Here is a 27604-nt window from a genome sequence, read left to right on the forward strand (position 1 = left end):
GTACTTAGTCAATTGTCCCAACATTATTTATTGAATCACCCATATTTTCCCATTAATTTAGGATATCACCTTTGTCATACACTAAATATACTAAATTATTTGGAAGCTTTTTAAAAAGTTAGAACTTTTTTGCCATTGATTTGCATCTCGTTAATATGCCAATATATAAAAGTCGTTCTAGATTTATGGGATAATTTGATTCACTCCTTAGCACTCCTATTTTCATAATTTTTGTGCTGCAAAGTTTCTTGTAAGTTTATTTTCCATATATATATTGTAGAATCATATTGTGTAGCTTAAAAAAAGCGAGGAGGGCATCTGTGCAAGGGGATGGCCTGCCATGGGGAAGCAGAACACAGGCCAGGAGAGGAGCATGTCCATGCAGGGAGGAGGTTGTGACCAGAAAGAGAGATTGGTTACATACGGGTCAAATAAGTAAATCTCAGGTTTCTGGCTGTGGGAGAAGAGAATTGCAACTATAGAAAAGGAGAAAACCAGAATGGATTTTGTGGTACTGGATAGGAACAGAAGGTTTTGTTGTGAACTCATGGTTAAGTATAAATGTAAATGTGTATATGTGCATGTATGTGAGGTGAGTATATTCTAGCTCTGATCACTGAAAGAGCCTGGGGGGTGGTGACACCCCAGTGGCAAAGAGCACACCTAGCAGCAGTTTTTGGCTTCTACATACCATCTGTATTATGCACTAACCTAATCATTTTCTGTTGTTGCTGTAACAAATCACCACACACTAAGTGAGTTGAAACAACTAATTTATTATCTCACAGTTATGGAGATTAAAAATCCAAAATGGGCCCCACAGGGTTAAAAATCAAGATATTGGCAGAGTAGGGAACATCAGTTCAACCTGGAGGTTCCAGCTGTGAACCCATTTTCTTTCCTTATTTCAGCTTCTAGACGCCACCACATTCCTTGGCTTGTGGTCCCTTCCATCTTCACTGCCTGCAGAGACCTCACTCTGATGTCTGCTTTCTTCCTCACATCTCTGATTGACTTTCCAGGCTCCTTCTTTCACTGATAAGAGCTCTTCTGGTTACACTGAGCCCACCTGGGTAATCCAGAATAAACTGCCCATTTCAAGATAAACTCCTCTTAACTTAATAACATCTGCAAAGCCCCTTTGCCATGTAAGATAACATATTCACAGGTTCTGATGACTAGGATGTGGACATCTTTGGAGGCTATTATTCTGCCCACCATCCCCTTCCCCATTAAAGGGGCTTGGGAGCAATGGCTGATTCCAGGGCTGAAGCATCTTGTTGTGCCGGAAAATAAGAAAGTATTCAAAGAATGAAGGAGGCCTTTCTAAAGTACACAGAAGCCAAAGGCCAGGTCAAGAACAAGATACATAATGACAGTTACAAATTGCAAGTTAGAACAAAATAGATATCCAGGAGTTCACATGGATATAAATAAATTAATGAATATATTCCGAGCTTCAAGATGGGCGCTGGTCACCAGGAAGTCCAAGGCATGACTTGAGAGTTGAAACTTTCAGACCTTCCAGGAGAAGGAAGGAGGGACAGATAGGGCCCAATTACCAATGGTCATTGATGTCATCAATCATGCCTCTGTAATGGAATCTTTACAGAAACCCCTGAAGGACAGGGCTGGAGAGCTTCTGAAATGGTGAACACATGGAAGTGCTGGGAAGGTTGCTTACTTGGAGAAAGCCTGGAAGCTCCATGTCACTGTCTATCTTCATACTTTGCCCTATGTATGTCTTCTCATTTGGCTGTTTCTGAGTTACACCCTTTATAATAAACTGGAATACATAAGTAAAGGGTTTTCCTGAATTCTGTAAGTCATTCTAGTGAATTATTGCATTGGGACCAGGGATGTTATGGGAATCTCTGAATTTATAACTGGTCAGTCAGAAGTACAGGAGACCCAGGACTTGCAACTGGTGTTTGCAGTGGGGGCAGTCTTGTGGGACTGAGTCCTTAACCCCTGGGGTCTTCACTAACCCTGGGTAGTCTGTCAGAAATGAATTGAATTGTTGGACATCCAGCTGGTGTCAGCGAATCAGACAGTTGATGGTTGGGAAAGACACCCCATATTTGCTGTCAAGAGAGTTGGTGGGGGAGAAGCACTCTAACCTGGAAAACTAACTATTCCCAAGAAATAGGGGTAAATTAGAGGCAGACCGAACCACATGAGAGCTGAAATCCTGCCTTCACCCTGGATTGGAGTAAAAAAATCAGTCACTACTTTATTGATCATTGGAAGAAGGATGAGTTCTCTCAGGTAAAACTAATCTATTGTGTGAGAAATCAAAAGAGGGGTCACTCTTGAGGAGAGGACTGTAGTGGTTAAAAGGGGCACAAGATGAACTCATGGGGCTGCCAGTCATGATGAGTTTGGAACTGGGTGCTAGGTACACAGATGTGTTCAGTGTGTGAAAAGTCATCAAGTAGACATTGACAATCTGTACCTTTTTTCCATAAGTATATTATACTTTCAAAAAGAAGTATACATTTAAAATATTCCAAGTTTCAATTCTGCTAAGATGGAGTAGCCCCATTCCTCCCAGGTTGTCCTTCTTACACTAAAGAACAACTGCCATGAACAAAACAAACAAGCACAAGAAGACCTGGACAGGTGGGAAGAAGAAGGGTCCTTAGCACCTGAGGAGCAGCCTGACAGTGAGTTCCTCAGGTTTCCTTGTAGCCTCCCATATATCCCAGCCAGGGTGCTGCAGAAGCCTCCAATCCAGAACCCCCAACAGGCACAGACAAAAATAAAAAGCTCCAAGAAAACCTATTACCCTGGGAAAAGGACCAGGACAGGAGTGACCTAACAACAGAAAACTTTATTGGCAATACCTGCCTTACGCCAGCTGAATGCGAGTGGAAACATCCTGCCCACTGACACCCTGGGTTTTAGCAGGACTGAGCCAGAAATTGAGCCTGCACCCTCCTTCTTATGTCCTCCTCCACTTCACTGAAGCAGACAGTGCTTTGATTAATCCCTCAGGGAGATGCCAAGTGGAGAGGTAACCTTCCATTTCCCCCAGTGGAACTAGGCAGTGCTCCCGCTTCCTGCCAGGCTAGTGCTAGCTGGGCTGAGTAGGAAGCCAATCATCAATTCTCTGCCCAGTGGAAGCAGTCAGTGCTCTAGCTCTTGACCAGGATAGTGTCAGTAGGTTCCAGAGGGGAGCCGACCCTCCACCCACAACAAGGGGGTATGAGGTGGTACAAGGGGAAATAGTCAACACCCTGCTTTTCTCCTATCCTGGCATAGTATGTCCTGGAGAGGTGCTGAGCCTCCAGCCCCACTTAGCATCATGAGAGGGAATGACTTCGGGTGGGCAGGGCTAGATGGCACTTCAGCTGCTTCCTTTCCCTTCCCTGCTATCATGGTGTCAGAGGACCCTATGGGTAGCTGAGCTTCCTCCCACAGCCCGCAGCAATAAAAGAGTGTGAGTCAGCCCTATGCTTTGGCCCTCCTTGTGGCATCAAAGCCCCACAGGAAACTGAATGTAACACCCACACAGCCCTCTGTTACACCTTAAAGAGAGTTTTATTATTTCCTCCTTAATTCCTGAAGAATCATGAAAAAGATTAAATGAGATAAAGAGTTTTACAATATAATGTCCAAAACATCCAGCATACAATAAAAAAATTACTCATATACCAAGAACCAGGAAAACCATACCATGCATAAGAATAGACAATCAACACTGAGATGAATCAGATGTTAGAATTATCTGCCAAGGACTTTAAAGCAGCCGTCATAAAGATGCTTCAATGAGCAATTATGAATTCCCTTAAAGCAAATAAAAAAAAGTTGAAACTCTCGGCAGAGAAATAGAACTTATAAAAGAAGAACTAAATGAAAATTATAGAAATGAAAAATACAATAACACATAAAAATACCAGCTGGATGGGTGCAAGAGTAGAGCAGAAATGACAGAAGATAGAATTAGAGAACTTGAAGAAACATCAACAGAATTTACTCAACCCAACCTGGTCAGCAGAGAGAAAGTAGACTGAACAAATTAACAGAGTCTTAGGATCTGGGCAACAATAACAGAAGAACTAACATGTGTATAATTGGAGTTCCAGAAAGAGGAGGCAGAGACTGGGCCCCAACAACACTGAAAAAGTAAAAACTAAAAACTTCCTAAATTTGGCAAAAGATATAAACCTACAGATTCAAGAAGCAGAGTGAATCCCAAATAAGATAAAGCCAAAGAAATTCATGACAGACACATCATAATTAAACTTGTGAAAACTAAAGATAAAAAAAATCTTGAAAGTATCCAGAAGCAACACATTATCTCTAGGAAAACACCAATTTAAACAACAGAGAATGTCTCATCAGAAATCATGGAGGCAAAGAGGAAGTATTGCAACATTTTTCGAGTACTGTAAGAAAATAATTGTCAATTGCAAATTATACAGGCAAAGAAAATATTCTTCAGGAATTAAGGGGGAAATAATACAATTCTCAAATGAGGGAAAAGTAAGAGGACTTTTGTCAGCAAACTTACCCTTAAGAATGGTTTAAGAAATTGCTCTAAATAGGAAGTGATAACAGAACAAGTACTGGAACTTCAGGAAAGAAAAACAAACAATGTAATGATAACAGAGGATCCTCCTTCTCATGAGTTTCTTAAATAATATTTGACGGTGGAAGCAAAAATTATAACACTGGCTAATGTGGTGCTCCATGTATGTAGAGAAAATGCTTACAAAAATAGTAGGAATGGTAAATAGATCCAAATGTAAGTAAGATTTCTAAACTTAACTCATGTAGTAAAATGTCAATATTAGTAGACAGTGATAAACCATGCATGTATATTGAAATACCTAGAGCAACCACTAAAACAATTATACAAAGCCGTACGCTAAAAATCACTAAAACAAATCAAGATGGAATTCTAAAAAATATTTAACTAACTCACAAGAAGGTGAGAAAGTAAAAGAGAGAAACGAGAAGCATAGGAAATGGACAGAAAACAAATTAATAAAATAGCAGACTTAAGCTCTAATGTACCTACAGTTACCCTAAATGTAAATGGTCTAAATAGACCAGATAAAAGAGATTGAACTTGGCAGAGTAGATTTAGAAAATCAGAAAAGAGTTCTTGCCTACAAGAAATTTGTTGCAAATATAAAAACATAGATAGGCTGCAAGTAAAAGGGTTGAAAAGTTATACCGTAAAAAATTCATTGAAAGGCGGGACTGGCTCTACTAATATCAGAAAATTAACTTGAAAGCAAGGAAATGTATTACAGACAGCGGGACAATTAAATAATGACAAAATGATCAATCTATCAGGAAGACATAACAGTCGTAAAAGTGTATGCACCAAACAAGAGAGCTCCAAAATACAGAGACCAAAACCGATAGAGCTTAAAGGAGAAACAGATAAATCCACAATTATAGTTGGGGACTTCAACATCCCAATCTCAGCAACTGATAGAACTACTACACAGAAAATCAGCAATGATATAAAAACACTCAGCACAATCAACAGGATTTTATTGACATATATAAAATACTCTACCCAACAACAGAAAAATAAACATTTATTTCAAATGCCCATGGCATATTCACTAAGATAGAACATATCCTGGGACATAAAACAAACCTCAACAAATTTAAAATAATTAAAATTATACAATATGATCTCTGATTATAATGGACTCTTAAGAAGAAATCAGTAAGAGAAGGATAATTTTTAAAGTCTTTAAACAGTTGGAAGTTAAACCACATACTTCTAAATAACCCATGAGTCAAAGAGGAAGTCTCAAAAGAAGTTCAAAAAATACATGGAATGGAATGAAAATGAAAATAAAGAATAGCAAAGCCTGTGGGATGCAGTTAAAGCAGGGCTGAGAGGGAAATTTTATATCACAAAATGCTTAAATCATACAAAAGAAAGGATCTCAAGTAAATAATCTAAGTTTCTATTTCAAGAAATGAGAATAAGTTAGAAATATAAACTAACTCAAAGCAAGCAGAAAAAAGGAAATAATAAAAATCAGAACAGAAATTAATGAAATTGAAAATATAAAAACAATAGAAAGAAATCAATAAAACCAAAAGCTAGTCTTATAAAAAAATAATAAAATTGATAAACCTTTAGCCATACTGATAAAGAAGCCATAAATCGCCAATATAGAAAAAAACAGGGGCTGTCACCACAAATACTGCAGCCATTCAAATGATAAGGACATATAAATTCACACTGATAAATTTGTCCACTTAGAATGAATGAACTGATTCCTGTGAAACTGCAAATTGACACACTGAACCAAGAAGAAATAAATAATACAAATAGTCCTACAACCATTTAAAAAATTAAATATGGCTGGTGTGGTGGCTCACACCTGTAATCCCAGCACTTTGGGAGGCTGAGGCAGGCAGATCACTTGAGGTCAGGAGTTTGAGACCAGCCTGGCCAACATAGCAAAACCCTTTCTCTACTAAAAACACAGAAATTAGCCAACCTTGGTGGCTACTTAATTAATGAACATTTATTGAAAGACATGAACATACATTTCACTGAAGAGTATGTGTAAATTGCAAATAAGCCCATGGAAAGAGTTTCAATATCATTAGCCATTAGGGAAATGCATGTTAAAACCAAAATGAGCTATCACTACACACCTATCAGAAGGCTAAAATAAAAATAGTGAAACACCAAATACTGACGAGGATGCAGAGAAACTAGATCACTCCTACATTGCTGGTGGGAGTGAAAAATGGAAAACAGCTTGACAATTTCTCAAAAAATTAAATGTCCAACTATCATAATACCTAGAAATTGCTCTCTTGGGCATTTATTCCAGAGACATGAAAACATTTTTACACAAAAACCTGTATGTAAATGTTCTTAGCAGCTTTATTCATAATAGCCAAAAACTAGACACAACTCATATATTCCTTAATGGGTTAAATGAAGTTGGATACACACTTGGTAATATAATAAAGCCATGGATTATTGATACATGCAACAACATGGATGAATCTCCAGGGAACTGCACTGAGTGAGAAAAGACAATCCCAAATGATTACGTACTGCATGATTCCATTTATATAACACTATTGAGATAACGGAATTATAGAAATGGAGAACAGATTAGTGGTTTCAGGGGTTAATGTGGGAATGGGGGCAAAGGAGAGTAGGTTTGTAAAACGGCAGCATGAAGGATCTTTATAGTGATGAAAATGCTCTATATCATTTTGATTGTATCTTGACTGTAGCATTGTTAATACCCTGATTGTGATATTGTACTAGATTTTGCAAGATGTTACTATGGTGGGAAACTGGGTAAAGGGTATAAGGAATCTTTCTGTATTATATTTTTACAACTGCAGGCAAGCCCACTATTATCTCAAAAAGTTTAATTTAAAAATAAGTAATAACACAGGAACAAAATGATTAATGTTACAAAGTTAAAAAATTTCCTATGAAGCTTCTGGATTTGGTACTCTGGAGAGTGGAGTAATAGCTCTTTGACATTTTCCCAATTTATTCTCTGATGATTAGTCTCATTATATTTTCTAACTCTAACTTTATAAATTATACTTACATAGCAAATTATTCATTTCACACAGGTTTTCAGGTTTATTTTCAGTGTTGACTTCATCTCTTATGGTTTGTTTTTCTTTGTGATTATATCTGCATTTTCATTTCTACTTTTGTGTATCTGTGATTTCACCAATTTTTTTTCTTTATTACTCTGCTAGTTTTATTTTTTTCAGAAAAAAAAAAACGAAGATTTGTGGTTTTTCAGTTTTTTTGTTTTTTTAAGAAAATAAGATTTTGGGTTTTTTTCCCCCAAAGGATCTGCTTTTGAATGTACTAATTCCTCTGTCTCTTATAATTAATTTACTTCTGCTTTTATCCTTACTAATTCTTTCCTTCTGCTTTTCTCATGTTTAATATATTGTTCTTTGTGTAATTTTCGATTGAATTATTTTCATTTGTTCCCACTTAATGAGATAAACCAAGGCTGTGAAGTTTCTTCTGTGCACTGTCTTAGCTGTACCCATGAGTTATCACAGGCAGTGTTCCTATTGTTGCTGTTTCCTGGATATTCGCTGTTAATTTTTTTGTTTGGACCACAGGTGCTCAGATGTGGGGTAGCCATACCATATGATTGATCCATGCATGGAGCTTTTCTATTCTGTATGTATTTGTTGGTTGTTTGCTTTTAATACTAAACAAAAAGCTGTGAACCTACCACACAATGAGTCACTAGAACTCCAGTAGGAACTTGAGTCTATCTTTGGGATTCTGTCTTATTCCAGCCCCCTGTTGCTTTTCACCTCATTTGAGCTCATTAGAAATCTTGTGCTGATGCTTTACTTCCCCAACTCTGTTTTAAAAACAACTTGAGATAAAATTAAGATAAAACTCATATACCCTACAGTTCACCAATTTAAAGTGTACAATTCAATGATTTTCATACATTCACAACCAGTTGTGCAACCATAACTAACATCTAATTTTAGAACACTTTGGAGAATATTGTCATATTAACTGTATTATGTTTGCTAATCCGTGAACATGAGATGTCTCCCCATTTACATTTTTTTCAACAATGTCTTGAAGTTTCAGTTGGTAAGTCTTGTATGTCTTTTGTTTAATTTATTGTTAGATATTTTCTTTCTGATGGAATTGTAAATGGAATTATTTTCCTAATTTCATTTTTAGATGGTTTATTGCTAGTTTATAGAGATATGATTGATTTTTGTATTGATCTTGTATCCTACAATTTTTCTAGAGTCATTTATTAATTCTAATAGATTGTTACTGGCTTCTTTAGGATTTTTTCTGTACAAGATCATGTCATCTGCCTATAGAGATAGTTTTACTTCTTCCTTTCCAATCTAGATGCTTTTTTTTTTCTTGCCTGATTGCTCTGGCTTGCACCTCCAGTACAACATTGAAATCTATTTTATTTTATTTAACTTCATTTTATTTTTTTTTTAGACAGTGTCACTGTGTTCCCCAGACTGGAGTGCAGTGGCACAATCTTGGTTCACTGCAACCTCCGCCTCCCAGGTTCAAGAGATTCTCTTGCCTCAGCCTCCCAAGTAGCTGGATTACAGAAGCACACCACCACATCCTGCTAATTTTTGTATTTTTTTGTAGAGATGGGGTTTCACCATGTTTGCCAGGCTGGTCTTGAACTCTTGGCCTCAAGCAGTCTGCCTGCCTCAGCCTCGCAAAGTGCTGGGATTACAGGTGTGAGCCAGTGCACCTGGCTTCCAATGTTGAAGTGTTGAAAGTAGACATCCTTGTCTTGTTTCTAATCTTGAGTCTTAAGTCTTTTATCAAGTACAATTTGAGCTGTCCCACCTCTGTTTTGAATGTAGTTTTGTTGCATCTGTCATTATTCTTCTAGAACTTATTTTTTTAGCATTTGCTTTTAATAATTTTAATAAAATTTATTTTATTTTGTTTCTATCAGTATATCATCTAGTACTTACTTTCTCCACTCAATGTGACATTTTGTAGATGTGGCCATATTGTTACATGTGGCCGTGGTTTATTCATTTTGACTGTTATATAATACTTCATTGTATAAATATGCCACAACGTATTTAGCCTTTATTTTGTTTATGGATATCTTGATTGTTTTTATGTTTTGCTATTATAAAGAATGCTTCCATGAATATACTCACAAATTCTCCCTCAGTACATTTGCAAGAATTTCTCTTGCAATTACATTGAAGCATAAACTTGCTATGAGAATTGTATTAGTCCATTCTCATGCTGCTATCAAAGACATAACCAAGACTGTGTAATTTATAAAGAAAAGATGTTTAATTGACTCACAGTTCAGCATGGCTGGGGAGGCCTCAGGAAACTTACAATCATGGCAGAAGGGGAAATAAACACGTCCTTCTTCACATGGCAGCAGCAAGGAGAAGTGCAAAACAAAAGCGGGGAAAGTCCCTGATAAAACCATCAGATTTCCTGAGAACTCACTCTATCATGAGAACAGCAGCACAAGGGTAACTGCACTCATGATTCAATTACCTCCCATTGGGTCCCATCCATGACACATGGGAATTATGGGACCTACAACTCAAGATGAGAACCATATCTGAACCATATCCCACCCGAACCATATCCCAGCAGTTTGGGAGGCCAAGGTGGGCGGATCACAAGGTCAGGAGTTCAAGACCAGCATGGCCAACATGGCAAAATCCTGTCTCTATTAAAAATACAAAAATTAGCCAGGTGTGGTGGTGGGTGCCTGTAATCCTAGCTACTCGGAAGGCTGAGGCAGGAGAATTGCTTGAACCTGGGAGGTGGAGGTTGCAGTGAGCCAAGATTGCACCACTGCACTCTAGCCTGGAATGTTCAATTTTGTAAGATAATGCCAAGTGGTTATCATGGCCCTACAAATTTGTATTTCCACTAGTAACATGTAAAAGGTTTTGTTGATCCATAGTCTCTCCATTCTTTTACGTAGACTGTCTCTGATTTTTGCTCCTACAATGAGTATACGTCAGTATTAAAACTTGGGGCTTGGTCTGCATTTCCCTAATGACACAATGGGTCTGAACATCTCATCATAGATGGGTTTCATTCAACATTGGTTGTTTCCTCTGGGGGGTGTTAATTTCCCTGCACTTCTAAGCTGCACATATGTGTGGACCCTGAGAGCTCCCACTTGTACCAGTGGAGCCCGGGAGCAGAGGGAAAAAATGCACATGATTGTTGCATGCAGGTGCCGTTGCCTTGAAGTCAGTCCAAGCCCTAGGGAACTATCTATCCTAGCATGGTAGAAATCAGAGGTAAGGCTGAGAAGACTTAATTGAGAAATAAGAGGCATCTTCTACAAGCCTATATTTGTTGCTTCCCTCTTTGATCCAAAAATAAGAATATTTTGGAAATGAACAATGAGAACACATGGACACAGGAAGGAGAACATCACACACCAGGGCCTGTTGTGGGGTGGGGGGAGGGGGGAGGGATAGTATTAGGAGACATACCTAATGCTAAATGACGAGTTAATGGGTGTAGCACACCAACATGGCACATGTATACATATGTAACAAACCTGCACGTTGTGCACATGTACCCTAAAACTTAAAGTATAATAATAATAATTTAAAAAATTTAGCATTATGTGTTAAAATTGAAAGGGAATAAGATAAAATTTACATAAACACACATACACATAAAAACTTGATCTTTTATGTTACTGGCTAGTGTGTATTATGTATGTATATAAAATGTCAATGAGTAAAGTTAATTCAAGTTTAGTCAAAAAAATATTAGAGTTTATCCTATTGTATTTAATGATAAAAACAACATAGATTTGGTTTCAGTTCTATCACACTTTACATTATGCATTTTGATTTTAATGCTTCCTTTAAAAATCCTTTATTCATGGTCCATATTTTCATAGTTTGCTTTATGTATTGGTTTTCCCTCTAATAAGAAGGTTTATGGAGTATTTTTAGTTCTTTAGTGGTTGCCTTGTAACTATATACAATATTCTTTTATGTCTTATTTATTGAGTTATGACTAAGAGACCCTCACCAAGAACAAAGGGAAGTCAGTTTACTTCCTCTACCTCACTTTCTCCAATGTCTTATTTGGGTATATTATAATTTATTCTTTTATATTTTAAATACTATTCTTCTCCATTGATTGCTTGATTTCTTGGCTTCTTATATGTTGATTCCCTCCTTCACATGTGAGTATTTGTTGATACTTATCTTGCTTGGAACTCAAGCTACAGTTTTGATATAAGAGCTAATATATTTCTTCAATTCTGGAGGACCATCAGCTGATAACTCTTCAAATATTGCTTCTCTCCACCTTCTCTGTTTCTCCCTCTAGAACTTCTGCTAGACATAGTTGGAAACCCCTGTTCTGGGTTCCATTTGCCTCTAATGCTTGGTTGCTTTTTACTCCAAGTTCATGTTCAGAAGGTACTGTTTCCCATCTGGGAGGCGCAGGTTTCACATTCACCTCTGCCACAGCTGGAAGGGTTTCCCGCAACCCAGGTGAGTTTTATTGTAATTCTTTTCCTTGGGGCCTCATACCTGGGTCCCTGTGAGTAGCACAGCTTTAGAGACCTCTGATGTTTTGATTATTTTTATGGCTTTGCTCTTATGAAGAGTGTTTCCATGAATATACTCACCAATTCTCCCTGTGTACATTTGTGGTGCATATTTAGAGTCATGACCTCGGGAGGTAGGCCCACTTTTGTGAGTGGTGGGTGGTGGTTTTCTGCTTTCATTTTACTGAAGGCACAGCTTTTCCAGGCTCCTGCCTCTAAGCAGAAAGATGACTCCTATCCTCTTTTGTGCTCAGGACCTGTTGTATAGGCTCCCTGTCCCTCATGGATACTAACCAGGAGCATTTGGTTCAGCTCTTATACCTCTGTGGGCCTTTGGCGTTAGCTCCTGCTCACTGCTCTGGCTTTAAGAGTTTTGTTTGTTTGTTTGTTTCTGGCATGGGAGAATGCTTCCTTTCTGCTTTTGAGTTTGCCAATGTGGTCATAAATCTGCTTGGGTTATATGTTAGCCGGCAATTCACCGTGTTTTTAGCGGGCATGATGGTATTGGTGGAGGTGGGGAGGGTGCTTCCCCAGCAGCTTAGTGCTGCAGGGACAGCAGAATGGATGGTGATTCTGGCTGGAGAGGCTGCCCTTGGGCCTGAGCAGCTGGCAAGACTGCTGAATTGCAGGAGTCCTGGAGGAGCCTGCGAAGAGAGGCCTGGGATAATAGCAAGGAACAGAGGTGAGCAGCATGGCAGCACTGGGGGACTTCAGAGGCATGTGGCCCTGAGAACTTCTGTGGGGGATGGCTAATACTCAAACCCAAGTGACCCAGCAGACTGGGCTGTCCTTGCCATGGCATTCAGAAACAGCCCTGGTATGTTCAACTGCCTTCTTTGAGTAATATTTTGGGGAAATAAATGAAAAGGGTCTATCTTCCACGTTAGAGACCATCCAAAATGCAAAGACAAAAGTAGGGATATTGACAATTTTTCAGAAACAAGAAATTGAAACAGGAGGTGACCTTGAATGCCAACTCTCAAGAATTTTCAGAAATCTTGGAGAGGACATTGAACCTCCTATAGGGTGGAAAGTAGGTTTGAGCTAATTTTACTACTCAAGGGGTGGGTGACCCAGATGACCTCTAGGTTACAAATAACTGTCACATCCCTTTCCTTGTTTAGTATACATGGCAGTGCTGTGAACAAATTAAATTATCCCCATCTTCTGCAGCAGTGATTCTCAACCAGGGATGATTTTGTTCCTCCCTGGATATTTGGCAATATATGGAGGCATTGTTGATTGTCACAACTAGGGAGAGGGGAGAATGTTACTGGCACCTGGTGGGTAGAGGCCAAGGATGTTGCTAAACATCTTACAAGTGACAGAACAGCCTCTCACAGCAAGGAATTATCTGGCCCTAAGTGTTAATAGTACCCACGTTGAGAAACCTTTATCTAGGCTCAGGTAACTATGGCTCAGTCTTCAAATAACCTGTGTTAAGTCCCAAAGCTAGAACATTTACAAGAATAATTATAGCTCACTTTAGTTAACTGCTCTTTCTGTGCAGGGAATTGTTGTAAGTATGTTCTGAGTACTGCTACTATCACCCTGTTGTATAGATGTGGAAACCAAGAAGCAGAAAACGTCAGTGTCACCAGGTACCACACAGGTGCATGTGTCAAACTGGGACACACACCCAGCAGAAGTCTCCAGAGGCTGTGCTCTCACCCACTGGGCTGCACTTCTCAGGGGGGCTTGAATGTGAGTCTCGGTTTTCTGCTCTGTCCTAAGCTCTATTCTGTACCTCACCTCCGTTTACAAGTTTATAGCTCAAGACATAGGCTCAGAACACATAAAGATCTGCGTCAACTCAAACACGGGCAAAGAGTTTTTTTGAATGTAGCAAAAGGGAAACTTTGTGTCTTTGGGTCTTTCCTAGGGGAACCCTGGAGCCCCATGGCAGATGTCACAGATTGGCTTGCTCACCTCTATCTTAGTCTCCTGGAGGCAGTGAGGCCCTGCAGCTAGCACCTGGGATAACAGCATCCATCTAATCTCCAGGTCATAGCAGAAACAATGCAGTTCTTGGAAACAGCGGTTTGGTCCCCCAGCTTTCTGATTATGGTGGAGGGAGCAGCTTCTCTGGCAAGCAAGTTTGGCAGTGACATTCTGGGACTCTTTCCTAGAAGCTGAGCCTGCAGCCTCCTCCCCCAGCCCTTCCATGGGGTCATAATCCCCTAATTCCCTGCATTAAATCCCTTTCTGGTGAAGCCAGCCAGAGTTGTGTCTATGATCTGCTGCTGCACGTGGACTGATACGTGGCCCAACGAGGGAAAGGAAGGAAAACCACTGGAGGAGATTCTTCTCCAGGGGCAGGTTGCTAGGCAGGAACCTGGGATCCTGGGAAAAACATGGGATGCCATCAGTTTTTTCCTCTTGAGAGCCACAATGGTGTATAGGAAAGGATGTGGAGATAGGCATGGGTGATAGGGGTTTCTAATCGCAACTCTCCTCATCGCGTGATGCATGCACATTGGCCATCCTGTGCCCGTTCCTTAGACTCAGGCATCCCCAACAGTCCCACTCCCATCTCTGACATTCTGTGGCATCGAGTCTCCAGTTACCAAGGGAGCTTGTCGGTAGTGGAGAAGCAGGCTGAGATTTAGAGTGGAGCCCTCTTTAAATGTCACGGTGCAGTGCTTTCCTGTTTAAAGGGAGATTGACAGCCACAAGCAACCTAATGAGATTGCCGCTCTGCCCCTTGTCTTAGCAGATAGAGAATCTTGCAGGCTGGAAAGCAAGAGGTGCCTTGGGGAAAGGAGGCAGGAGCAAGTGGCACTGTTTACCAACTAGTCCCAGGTCTGCACTCGACAGGAGGCAATTATTCACGCCAACGCTTCTGAAGAAAGTGGCACTTGAGCTGGGGGGCCCTAGTGAAGCTTGCTGCTGGCTCCCCAGGAGAAGGGGTGGACCTCTATGGTGTCCCCTGCAGGCCACTTCCCCTTATCTCTGGCCCACTGTGGCTCTGAGAGAATGACAAGTGGAAAGAGTGGCTGCTGGAAGGGTAGAAAGATCTCAGGACTGGGGCAGGGACCTGGTTGTAGTCTTTGCTCTGCCGCTGGCTTGCTGTGTGATCTGGGGCAGCCCATTCATCTCTATGGGCCTGTGTTATCTTTACAAAGTAAGGAAAATGGGTAAGGGCAGGGCCTATCTGCTTTGTTTAACCCTTTATTCCCAGCACGTGGAAGAGTGCCTGGCACACAGCAAGTCTTCAATCAGTGTTATTAGTGGAAAGAATGAAATGGAATCTGCAGCAATGGAAAGACAGGGGGATGATTTTAAGCACAAAGGAAGGCTAAGTTCTGGCAGTTGCTTTAGATAAACCACTGTGGCTACCATGTGGAGGACGAGATTGAGATGACTAGAACCAGGACAACTAGTAAGGAAGCTCCTGCAGGAAGATCTATTTAAAACGAGACAGTGAGCTGAGTGCTATAGGATTTGCAGGCTGGGGTTTACACCTTACAAATACTTTTGCATACTTTGGCATGTACACACACATTACCTGATGCCATCTTTACAAAGGCCTGGAGAAGGAGACAGGGCAGGGATTGGTACTCGGCTTTTCCAGACACGGAAATTAAGATCCAGAGTCATAGAGTGCCTTGTGCAAGCATGAAGCTGAAAAGTGGCAGACTCAAGACTCAGACTGGGACTTGAGAAGACACTGAACATCACTAGTCACCAGAGAAATGCAAGTCAAAACCACAATGAAACACTCCCCATAGAATGACTCAAATTAAAAATATTGACTATGTCACATATTGGCAAGAATGTGTAGGAACTGGAGCTCTCATTCACTGCTTGTGGGGATGTAGAATGGTACAACCACTTTGGAAAACAGACTGGCAGTTTCTTATAGGTTTAAACATCCATGTACCATATGATCCAGAAATTCCACTCTGTATATTTACTCAAGAAAAATTAAAATGTGTGTTCACACAAAGCCTTGTTTGTAAATGTTCATATAGCCACTTTATTTTTAAAAATCCAAAAAGCTATAAACAACCAGATTGTCTATCAACAGGTGAATGAATAAGCAAATTGTAGTATGGCTGCACAATAGAATATTACTCAGCAATGAAAAAGAGTGCATAACTGATACAGTCCAGAAGGAGGAATCTCAGAAACAGAATTCTGAGCCTAAGAAACCAGGCCCCAAAGACTAGAAGCAATATCATATGATTCCATGTACATGCAACTAGAAAAGTCCAATATAATCCACAGTGACAGAAAGCAGAGTGTGGTTGTCTGAGCCAGAGGTGGAGAGAGAGATTGAATGCAAGGGGGAAGGAGGGAGCTTCGGGGAGAGGGGTGCAGGAAATGTTCTGAATTCTAATTGTAGTGGGAGGTGCATAGGTGTTTACATTTATCCGAGCTTGTCAAAGTATACTTTTCGTGGTTTGTTATATTAAAATTATAAAAGTTGACTTAAGAAAGCAGCTGACTCCTCCTCCAGGGCCTCTGTGGCTTACCGTGGTTCCCTCAGAACCAGGAAGATGTGCAAGGCCCATGGCCCCTCACCTAACCAGGACCGGAGAGCCTGACCCAGAGCACCTGCAGGGCTCACCCTGAGGGTGAGAACTGCTGAGCCAGGGGGCATCAAGGCTACTTCCTTAGCCTGCTCCTCTTTACACCTCCACATCCACATGTCCACCTTGGTGAGGAGGCCTTGCAGAATGGAACAGCTGTGCCATCTACTCAGAGACAGCACTCTGGCTCCAGGCTCGGAGATGGCCACCTATCCCCGAAATAACCTGGTGGTATTAGGGGTGGCTGGCCTTTGCTCCAGGAAGGCCCCATCAACACAGAAACAGGCAACATAGACCACCGCCTCCATTAACCTTGGCTCCTGAAGGCTTGAGGCCAGAGGTCCAAAGTCAGCCCTGGGGTCTGTTGTCCTTGTAAAACTCAGAAAGTGTATGCTGAAGCACCAGCCTTTGGGAATTCTGGGCGCCCTTCCCTCTCTCCTGCCTCAAGTAAATGCCCTTGCAAGGAAAGTTGCAGTTACCAACATTCACACTTAGAAGTGCTTGGTATCTGAAAGAAAATGCTCCATACTCAATGGGAAGGAAAGTTCCAGGAAGAAAGGACAGAGCATCAGAGCACCCACTGGTGGGGAGGGAGGTCCCTGGGGTAGAAAAGGCTCAGGTATGGGCTGGCACTGAGGTTGGAGGTGAGGCCAGGGTCTGTTGGTAGGCTGCCTGGATCTTGTAGCTCTTCTGCTTAAAACTGCTCTTCATCCTTTGACCTGTGCCTTGAGGACAGAAGTGTCTCCCCTCCTCCAGGGTCTAAGGCTTGTCAGGATCTAGCTGCAGCTGCCCTCTGCCACTCTTATTCACATTGCCCTTGCTCTTTTCTGCCTCCCTGCCTCGATCCATGCTGTACCTTCCAACTGGAATACCTTCCCTCATTTCTCCATGTGGCAATTCTAATTTACATTCCAGTCTGCACTCCAGAGACTTCTGAGAAGCCTTCCCTGATCCTCCCAGCAGAGTTAATTGTTCCCTCCTCTGTGCTCAGAGAACACTTGGCTTGCTCTGCCATTTATTTCTGGGTTTGTTTTCATGACAACCTCCTTTCACAAGAGCAGACCCTGTGTCTTTTTAAGTTCTTATCCTGAGCACTTGTACAGACTGGACACCGAAGCAATGCCTGTGGAGGCAATGAGTGCCCTCCGTCTTATGTGGGCATCTCTGTGGACACCAGCATGCTAGGCAGACAGGCCCTGTCTGCATGTGGGCAGCTGAACCCTAGCACTGGGGCAGGACCCTGGGGCTTAGTCCTGTAAGCCAGACTGCACAGCCAAAAAGGGGCAGTCTTGGAAGCAGGAATCCGCTCTGCTAAGCCTCTGATATTTACCAGACTGACAGTTTCCCAGCCAAAGCAGCCCAGAGACAGGGAATAGCTGGAGAAAGTGGGTCATCTTGACTCTTATTCAAGGCACCAGGGGAGCCCTGGGGTTTAGCCATGGCAGCGATGGAGACTGATCCTGTCATTTGCTTGCATCCAAATGAAAGGGATTAGTGGCTGCACCAATATACTAATTTTCTGTGCAACACAGGGCAAGGGCACCCAGTGGAGATTTAAAAACTCTATGTGTGCACATGCATGTACATGCATACATGTGTGTATATTATAAATACATATATACTATCTATGTGCACATCGCATGTACAATGTTCAAGTGAAAATGTCTACATGTATCTGACAGGATGGAGAAAAGGCTTTAAGAGCTTTAGAGCGGGAAGTCTCAAGTTTGAGTCCCAGCATTCACTCAGGACTCCTACCCTCCATGAGGCTCAGTTTCCTCATCTGGAATGCAGACATGATGACTGTGCTCACTGGAAGGCTGTACAGACCAAAGTGCCAGTGAGTGTGACAGTGAAGGGACCTGCTATAGGCATCCACGGTGATCTTCAGAAGCAGTTTCTGCTTCCACAGTTGGATTTCCCAGCATGGATCACACTCAGGTCTCAGCTCATGCTCAAGGTCCACTTGCAAATCACACAACTCCAACCCCCAAAGGGAGCCAGGAGTGGCATTACCCCTGAAGGTGACGCATCACAGAGCTAGCTCTAGCATATTCTGTGACCTTGGGCAACAATCTTCCCCCATCTTGTCCTCAGTTTCCCCACTTGTACAATGATAGCTTTGGCTACCTCTTCATTCTTCATATCTTAGAGCCCTTTTGGAGCAGGGAGGGAGGTAAAGCTCCGGATGCATGCCTGGGCAAGGATAGACATAGCAGGGCAGGCTCAGTGGACAGGGGAATGGTCACAAAGCTGGGACAAAGTCAGATTGCCAAAGGCACCACTTTTATTTCATCCTTCACTAATATTCTGTTATTTGGCCTCACAGCCGCCACCTCCTCCTCCCAGTCACAGAAGAAGCCACTTTAAAATTAGGTTTTCCTCTTAACTTAGAAACTAAGCCCCATTGTGTGGTCCATGACAACCTCCTTTATGAATGAAACCAGCTCATAATGAGGCCTTTTCCCAGCATCGAGAGCCAAGCCCATGCCCTCCCTCTTCTGCTTGGCCAACGGCAATGGCGGCACAGCCTCTTTATTCATTTCTTCTGCTCCATGGAAGGGAGGGGGAGAGGAAAATGATCATTTTCCCATTTCACAGATGGACAAGGGCTTCCCCGCCCCACAGCCCTATGGCTCCCAGCATTTGAGGGCTACCCATTACCTCTGCCTTACAAAGTCCTTACTGCATGATGGGACTTCAGGCCCCTTTCCCGTGTCATCCTCTGCCATAAGCCCTTGCTCCTCTGCACCCAGATAGGAGAAAATGTCCATGCCCAGGCAGATTCTTCTTTATGGCCTAGGAAACTCCTCTAACTAATTCTAGGCTCAGCTTCAACATTGCCTCTCCAGTGTGCGTAAGTGGCTCAACCTCTGTCCTGGCCCTACCCCTTGGATACCATTTACAGGGCACATCTAACTATGTAGTTGCTCACTTAACTCTCTCCTGCCCTGCATGTGGGAGCTCTGTCAGAGCAGGGCCCCTGCCTCATCCCTCAGCCCCAGTACACGCTCTGGACTTAGAAAAGCCCCAAAGAATGTTTGTTGATGAGAGACTCCTTATGGTATCAATGAGAACTGAATACTGTGGGGCTTCCCGTGTCCCAGGAGCAAGTGCAGGGGCCTGGCTTCATTCTTTGAGGATGTCTTTGAAGAGGTCCATAGATCTATGTCGCCCCCAACTCCAAAGTTGAACCTATTCCCAGACACCCTCCTGAATCTCTCTTGATTGGGACAGGATGGGATCTGTCCTGGTCTGTTCAGGTTACTGTAACAAAATATTACAGTCTGGGTGGCTTATAGACAACAGAAAGTTATTACTCACAGTTCTGGAGGCTGGAAGTTCAAGATCAAGGTGTTGGCAGGTGCGATGTCTGATGACAGCCCACTTCCTTGTTCATACATTCACAGATGACGCCTTGTAGCTATGATCTCACATGGCAAAAGGGGCAAACAGTTCCCTCAGGCCTCTCTTACAAGTTGCATTGATGAGGGCTCCACTCTCATGACCTAGTCACTTTCCAAAGGCCCCACCTCCTAACACTATTGCACTGGAGATTAGGGATCGACATATAAATTTTGGGGAAACATCAACATTCAAATAGTAGTAGGAGCTCAGCTCAGTTTCATCTGGGCCCCACCTCCTATCCTTTTCCTACAACTTTTAACCCAGAGACAGAGAGACGAAGAGAAGCCAAGAAACTGAGAGAGGGAGGGAAAAAAATACAAAGAAGAGAGACATAGGATAAGACAAAGACAGAAACGAAGACACAAAGAGAAGAGGGAAAAAAGGAATAGAAGGAAAGGGAGAGTGAGGAGATAGAGACAGAAAAGGAAAGAATGCCATTCAGTAGGAGGAGAGGGAAGAGCAGACCCCTGGGTCCGGGTGGCCTTGCAGCTGTGGAGGGGAGCCGGCCAGCCTGGAAGCCAGGGTCTGCCTCCTGCACAGGGCCCAGAAAGAGGCAGTAGCAGCTGGGCCGAGCATTTGGCTATCTCTGTTGAGCCCAAGCCTCTGTGCCTGACCTTAGCCCAGCTGCTCAAATCCTCCTGCCCTCCTGCCTGCAGCTGCCTGGCCCCCTGCACTCCCAAGACTCAGAGGCTGGGGAGTGGAGAGCGGAGCCCGCCCTTTTGGTCAGCTCTGCCAGAGAGGCAGGAGCCCCGTCACATGCCACCAGTGGGGCCCAGCCAGAAACCCATTTTATTTGGCTTGGGGATGAGACATGTGTTTTTCGTGACAGTGGATCTCCTTTCTAGTTAGAAACTTACTGCGGGTAGTAGAGTATTGAAATCAGCCTCATTTCTTGAACTCAGCATACAGGAAGAACAGTGCCTCGCGTTGGTGTGGTGCTTTTCAGGTTTTGAGGCACCTCCACTAATGCTATTTCTTAGACGCATTTTCTATAACATCTCCACCCAGTGGGTGTCACCCCAGCAACGAGTGAGATCCTGGGAGGGTAAGCGACTTATCCAGGCACAGTCAGCCTCTAAGTGGCAGAGCCAGGACCTGAATCCAGACTTGGAAGTGCTGAGCTTCACTACACTGCCACCCTGACTCTGTGGTCTAGCCCTGGCTGGTTAGATGGGGGCAAACTGTAGGTGGGCTGCAGGAATGAGGGTAGAAGGTGTGCGGCTGGGGTATAAGGTCAGCATCCTTTTGCTCCTATTTTGTGGAGACCACAGTCATAAATTTAGGGATGCAGGGTGAGTCAGCCCACATAATGTTTAAAGCAATGAAGGCCTTTTCAAATTTTTTCCCCTGAAGGCCTAACCATTCTTCGTGCTTTACTGCACTTAATTGGGATCAGAGCCCAGAAGCTTGCTGGGTGGCTGGGGAAAGATAGAGCCCAGGGACCTAAAACATGGTCAGAAATAATCGACATGTAATGAGATCAGGGAAACATTTCCCCACGTTCCTCTCAGGACAAAAGCTGAGCTCTCCATGGGTCTGAGTGGAGGTGGAATGACCCAAGAGGAGGAACAGGGAGGGGATTTGCAGGAGGGGACCAGGTAGGAGGGGATGGAGGAACCAGAGCTTGGGGTGTTTGTTGGACTGTGAGGTTAGTGACATGACCCTGTCCTTCCCACAGTGGCCTCAGCACAGTTACATTTATGACATGTGAGCTTCTGGGGGCATCAGGTTGGTCTGGGGATGTTTGCATGATTCTTCTGGGAGTGGGAAAAAGTCAAGGCTGGGGATCCCTGGAGGATTACCTGTCTTGGAGTTGGGGGTTACAGCCAAGTGTGCCTGAATACTCAGGGCCCAAAAGCTCTGGCTGACATCTGGCTTATTGATACATGAAAAATATGGGCAGGATGCAGAGCTGGAGGCAACTGGGAATGTACTGGAGGATGAATGAATCAGGATCCAAGAAAGCCTGCCAGGCTGAAGTAGGGCTAATTTTGTTATGTTGAAATTTACTTGGCACAGGTCAAGATAGCTCATGAGGCTGACACAAGATCATCCCTCCCTTTCCAGGCGCCTCTAAATACCTGATGAAGAAAAAGCACGGGAAGGAGGAGAGGAAGAGGGAGAGAGGGTTGAAGCCACACAGGCAATGAGGCACCAGAGCAGTATGTGTCTTAGGAGCTGGGCGGGAATGGGAGTTGGGAAGGTCTCTGGCCCTGCAACTGGGCTCCCCAGAGAGAGTTGGCAGCCAAGGAAGGACTTAAGGTCATCCACATTTGGAAGCCAGAGCCTCTCTGCCTGTGGGAGATGGAATGATTGGCCCCAATTATTTAGCCCTCTCTGCATCGACATGCCTGCCATGGCCTCATCGTGGGCGGAATATTTTTCCATGCCCCTTCACTTTGGGCTCAGCTGTGTAACTGGCTTTGGACACCATTCCAGATGCCTGAAGAAAGATCCAGAAAGATGGCCAGAGCCTGGAGCCAGGCTAAATCTGTAAGGGTGAAGTCTAATTGGGACTGGAGACTTCTGGCCAACATGGTGGACAAAGCTAACCTGTGCTGGGTGGTGGCAGTGAGCCCATCCGAGGCTGGGTCTCTCTTGGGCCCACTTACTCTCTCGAGTCTCTGCCAACGTCTTGAAAGTCACATGCCTGGCTAGCCTGCTGGTCCAAGGAGGATAAGACACAGGGAGCAGAGCTACCCAGGCCGACCATGGATGGGTATTCAACCATCCCGGTTTTCCCAGGACCAAGGCATATCCTGGGACTTGGGACTTTCAGTACTCAAACTAAGAAAGTCCTGGGCAAACTGGCAAAAGCGAGTCACCCTACCCACACACCTGCAGTTAGAGGCATGGCTAACCCAGCTCCATAATCTGGGAGGGCCACCAAGCCACCACGGCCTAGGTTGGCCAGCACAGTGTTTATTATTGTATTCACTCAGATTTTGTGGTTGTTTGTTACACAGCAATGTTGTGGCAGTAGTAGCCAATAGGTACCTTGCCCATGAGCCCAGAGTCACTGTCAGAAGTGAGCTGACTACACCGATGGATCCCAGAGCGTGATTGAAAAATAAATAAAATTCACTTCTTAATAGATGTAGTAAACCAGTGGCTCTCCATCCTAATGGCATATTAGAATTGCCTGGGAAGCATAAAAAAAAAGACCTGACACCCACAAAATAGACTCCCCAGAGAGTCTATTCAAGTCTTCTGGAAAGGGGTCTTGGAATCAGAGACTGTATCAAAAGTCCACTAGGTGATCCTAATGTGTAGGCAGATTTGAAAGCTGATGGATTGAACAGTAGGTGAGACACAGCTGAAAGAACAGTGAGCTTTAATTTGGCAAATGTAAGTGTCAACACCTGACCCAACACATGCCAACTCCCCCAGACCCAGGATGGGAGACGCAGCGTGGGAACAGTTCCTGTGAAGACGACTCTGAGATCTGGGTGGACCCAGGATCCTTTGTGTGGTCAGGGTTTTGCAGCTCTAAAGAATGCTTAGGAGAGAGAGGTGAGAGTCCTGCCCTGCATACCTGAGAGAGAGCTGCATTCTGGAACCTCTACTCCAAGAGCTACATGGACAGTGGGAGGTGTCTAGGCCAGTGCTTCTCACACTTCATGTGGCCAGGAAACATTTGGGGATCTTGTTTTTGTTGTGGTTGTTGTTGTTTGTTTTTGTTTGTTTTAGAGATAGGGTCTCACTCTGTAGCCCAGGCTGGAGTACAGTGGCACAATCATGGCTCACATTGCAACCTTAACCTCCTCAGCCTCTCGAGTAGCTGGGACTACAGGTACATGCCATCATACTCTGCTAATTTTTAAATTTATTTTGTGGTGATTACATCTTGCTGTGTTACCCAGGCTAGTCTTGAATTCTTGGCCTTTTAAGCAATCCTCCTGCCTCAGCCTCCCAAAGCCCTGGGATTACAGACATGAGCACCACCCTGGGCCCTGGGGATCTTAAGATGTAGATAATGATTCAGGAGGTCTGGGGTAGGCCTGATACTCCGCATTTCTATATGATCGCAGGTGATATCCATGCTGCCAGAGCATTCTTCGAGCAGCAAGGGGGCTGGAGGTGAGGAGATGGGACACTGAGTTCCGTGAAGAAAGCTGATAGCCTTGAACTGTTCATGCCCAGATGGAGAAGATTCACAAGGGGCCTCCCATTCTAGAAGAGCTATCAAGGCGTAGAGGGGTTTAACATGGTCCAAAGGGCAGATCTGGAGCAGAGAGGGGACATCCCACTTAGATGTTGAGACAAAGCCCATGATGGAATAACCACCATGGGAGGTAGTGAGCTGCCCACCACAGCAGGGCTTTAGCCAGAGGCTCGATGACTGCTTGGTGAGAGGGCCATGGAGAGGCCCCAAGTGGCAGCCATCTATGCAGTCTTCAAGGGCTCTTCTTGCCTCAGAGTCATTAATTTTTGGGCGTTTTTACTTCTGAAAGAAATGATTCAGAATAAGTGGAGAACACTGGGGGTGGTGATGCAGAGGACCCACCACAAGGCCTCCCTCCTGAGCACACAGAAAGCTCATGCCCTGCTGGGCAGCCAGGCAGGCTCAGCCATGCAGGTTGACTCTCTGGGTTCGCTCTCTGGCTAGGGCGAGCTGTGGTCTTTTCAGAATGGACATCACATCCCTGGTCAGCAGAAGCTATCTCCTTGGCTAAACCACTTAGCTGTGGACAAGCAAATTCCAGATTCTAGAAAAATAAAATTAATTGACATTTGTGCTCAGTGCTTATGCTGGTAGCAAGATTCTCGTCTCATGGCAATCATTGCTACTGGGCAAGTCCTGTCCTTCTTCAGTCCTCAGTTTCCTACTCTGTACCATGGAACTGGTGTGGACAGTCCCTCTAGCTCACTTTCTACAGCCCTATGGAAAATATCTTCAGCTGTAAAAGGCACTGTTTAGTGTTTAGACCTGAACAGAGGAGTGAAAATTTGGCTGATTCAGAGGAAACAAGAGGTCAGTGTGACCTTTCTCTGCTTCTCTATGGGAAGGAGTTTACAACCACGGTGCCAGGGGCAGGAGGCTGCAGATGCAGCCAGCCTGTGCTGGGCACTTCTGCTGCCCTGGGCTTTGAGTCAAGCAGAGCATTTTAGCCCCCGAGGGCAGGTCCATCTGGAGCTCCAGACAGCGCTGTTCCTGGCTTCTCCTGCCACCCTTTCCTCTGGTCCAGGCCCAAGCCTGCTCAGACCTCAGCAATGAGGGCCAGCAGGGAGGGGAGGCAATGTGGATAGGGAGTGGCTGAGAGCTACAGCTCACTGTAGTGGAGGAGGGGGAGAGGGAGGGCACAGGGCCTCCAGGCCCTATGTCCAACATGCAGAATGAAGAGCAAAGGCTTGGTGCTGACTTGGTGGCTAGGGAATTGGATGCTGTATTTGCAGGATTCACTGAGTCATGCTCAGGTAACCAGACTCCATAGCTTATTACAATAAAGGTTTATTTCTGGCTTACATGCCAGTCCCTGCAGAAACTGGTAAAGGGCTCTGCTCCACGTACTGTCTCAGAGATCCAGCCCGGTGAGACCCTCATCATCTAGTGATGCTGCCATTGCAAAAGGTGGCTCACCAAGGAAGGGGGAGAGACTGTTAAAAGCATGCCTGTCCTTACACACCCTACACTCGGGTGACACAGATCACCACCAAATGACCAATAGTCACTGACTACCAGGGGCAGGAATGTCTTCCCCATGCCTCTAAAGGAGAGGACAACTGGATTTTGTGCCACAAAGGGACACCCATAATCCCTGCCATGTAGAGAGACTTTCCACTGCCAGGCAGCGTGTAGAGCATCCTCTGTGAATGATCTCATTTACTTCTCAGCTAGAGATTCATGCCATTACACCCGTTTTCCTGATAGACAGACTAAGGCCCTGAAATGTGATTTCCTGACATCATACAGCCAGGATGTGCCAGAGATGAGATTTGAACTCCATCCTACCTTATTCTGTTCAAGCCTAGGTTCTCTAACATTAAATTCCCACTCAAGGGAAGTGTCAGATTCCTGACAGTTTGGCAGAGTCCCTGGGCATGCAAGAGACACAGCCACTCACTCAGTTTGGTTTCCAGGTGGGACCTCAATCCTCTCCACCCCAGAAAACAGAATTTGAGGGTTTCTGTAGTCAAGGAGATCCTATATGGAGGAAGCCCTACCTTTTGAGCAGGGCTGGCCCAGCATGGGTGAGTTGGACTCGGAAGTCCCGCACTCATTTCTGCCAGGCTGTCAGGTTTGATGTTGAGGGTCCCTCACAGCCCCGCCCCTTGGGCAGAGCTGTGGATACACCTCCTGCCCTGTGCACAGCTGGTGCAGGCATGGGGGCCTGGTGGGAATTTTGGCTAGGAAGGGCTGGTGATGGCACAGCAGGAGCAGACAGCTCTATAAAGAAGGAAGCTTTGGTCAGAGAATTTTGGGTCCAGTGGGAGCGGCTGCCATAGCCCCTCCCCTGACACACAGGGCACTGCAGCCACCATGAGAATTCCCGAAGCTCCCTGTGCCTTGAGCCCAACTGCGTCTAGAGTTCTACAGCTGCGCCTGATGGAAAAGCAAGGTGAAGCCTCTTTCTGCATTTTGGAGCATTGCTGTCAAAACAAAAGGAGCTGGGAAAAAGCAAATCCTATTGAAGCCCAGGCAGAGATGGAGTAAACAGTGCCTTTTAGGGCTGAGGATATTAAAAGGCCCCTTGGTAACATGACAACAGGCCTCCTCCAGCCTTCCCCCTGCTGTTGGCCGGGCATCCTCACCTGCCTCACTTCACCTTGGTGCTTGCTGCAGTTTTAAGGTGCTTCTGATGACTTTATGCTCACAGTTTGGCAAGCACCAGTCTGCATGGGTCTCAGCACATCAGGGGTCATTTCCAAGGAGCAGTCATATTTCGTGCGTATGTGGACTTTTCTGTATTGGAAACTGCTGGCTGTAGAGGACCTATTAAAAACAAATGCCCTGTGTTTTCAGTCTGTCTCACCTGCCAAGAGGTTTTCTTGATGGTGCTGGCCCAGAAAACCATGGCAGATGAGGATTAGATTAGAATAAATTGATTTAGAAGTGACATGATGCTCCTTGGGAGAGGCTTAAATATTTCATACATGTGTATGACACAGATTTCAGCTGGGCCCTGCAGGAAGAGAGAGGGAAATGGAAATCTCATACCCAGATTCAGTGCAGCCTTCGACTCAGGCTGGTCTCCTAGGCTGCTGCATAACTCTCTCTGCCTCAGCTGCCTTAGCTATACCTGGGGACAGTGGATGTTTAGTACTAACCTCCTACTATGTTTTTGAAGTCCCCAAAATTGGTGAGCCTGAACTACAGCCTCCTTCATGGGTTTCCTCGAGTTCTGGGCAGTGCCTAGGGTCGGAGGGATGGGTTTGAGGGGGCGCCCAGGAGGGTACTGAAGCTACCTGGGGTTCATATAGCAAATCCTCTGAGATCCAAAATCTCCAAATCCCCAAGACAAAGCATTGGCCCTGTCTCCTGCCCCACCCCATTCACACGCTCACAGATGGGGCCGACCCTTAGCACTCTTCTCTCGGCTGCTCCGATCCTTCACCAAGTACCGATATTCCTACGACACAAAGGGGATTTTT

Source organism: Nomascus leucogenys, chromosome 18 (genome assembly GCF_006542625.1).
Source record: "Nomascus leucogenys isolate Asia chromosome 18, Asia_NLE_v1, whole genome shotgun sequence".
Lineage (NCBI taxonomy): Eukaryota > Metazoa > Chordata > Mammalia > Primates > Hylobatidae > Nomascus > Nomascus leucogenys.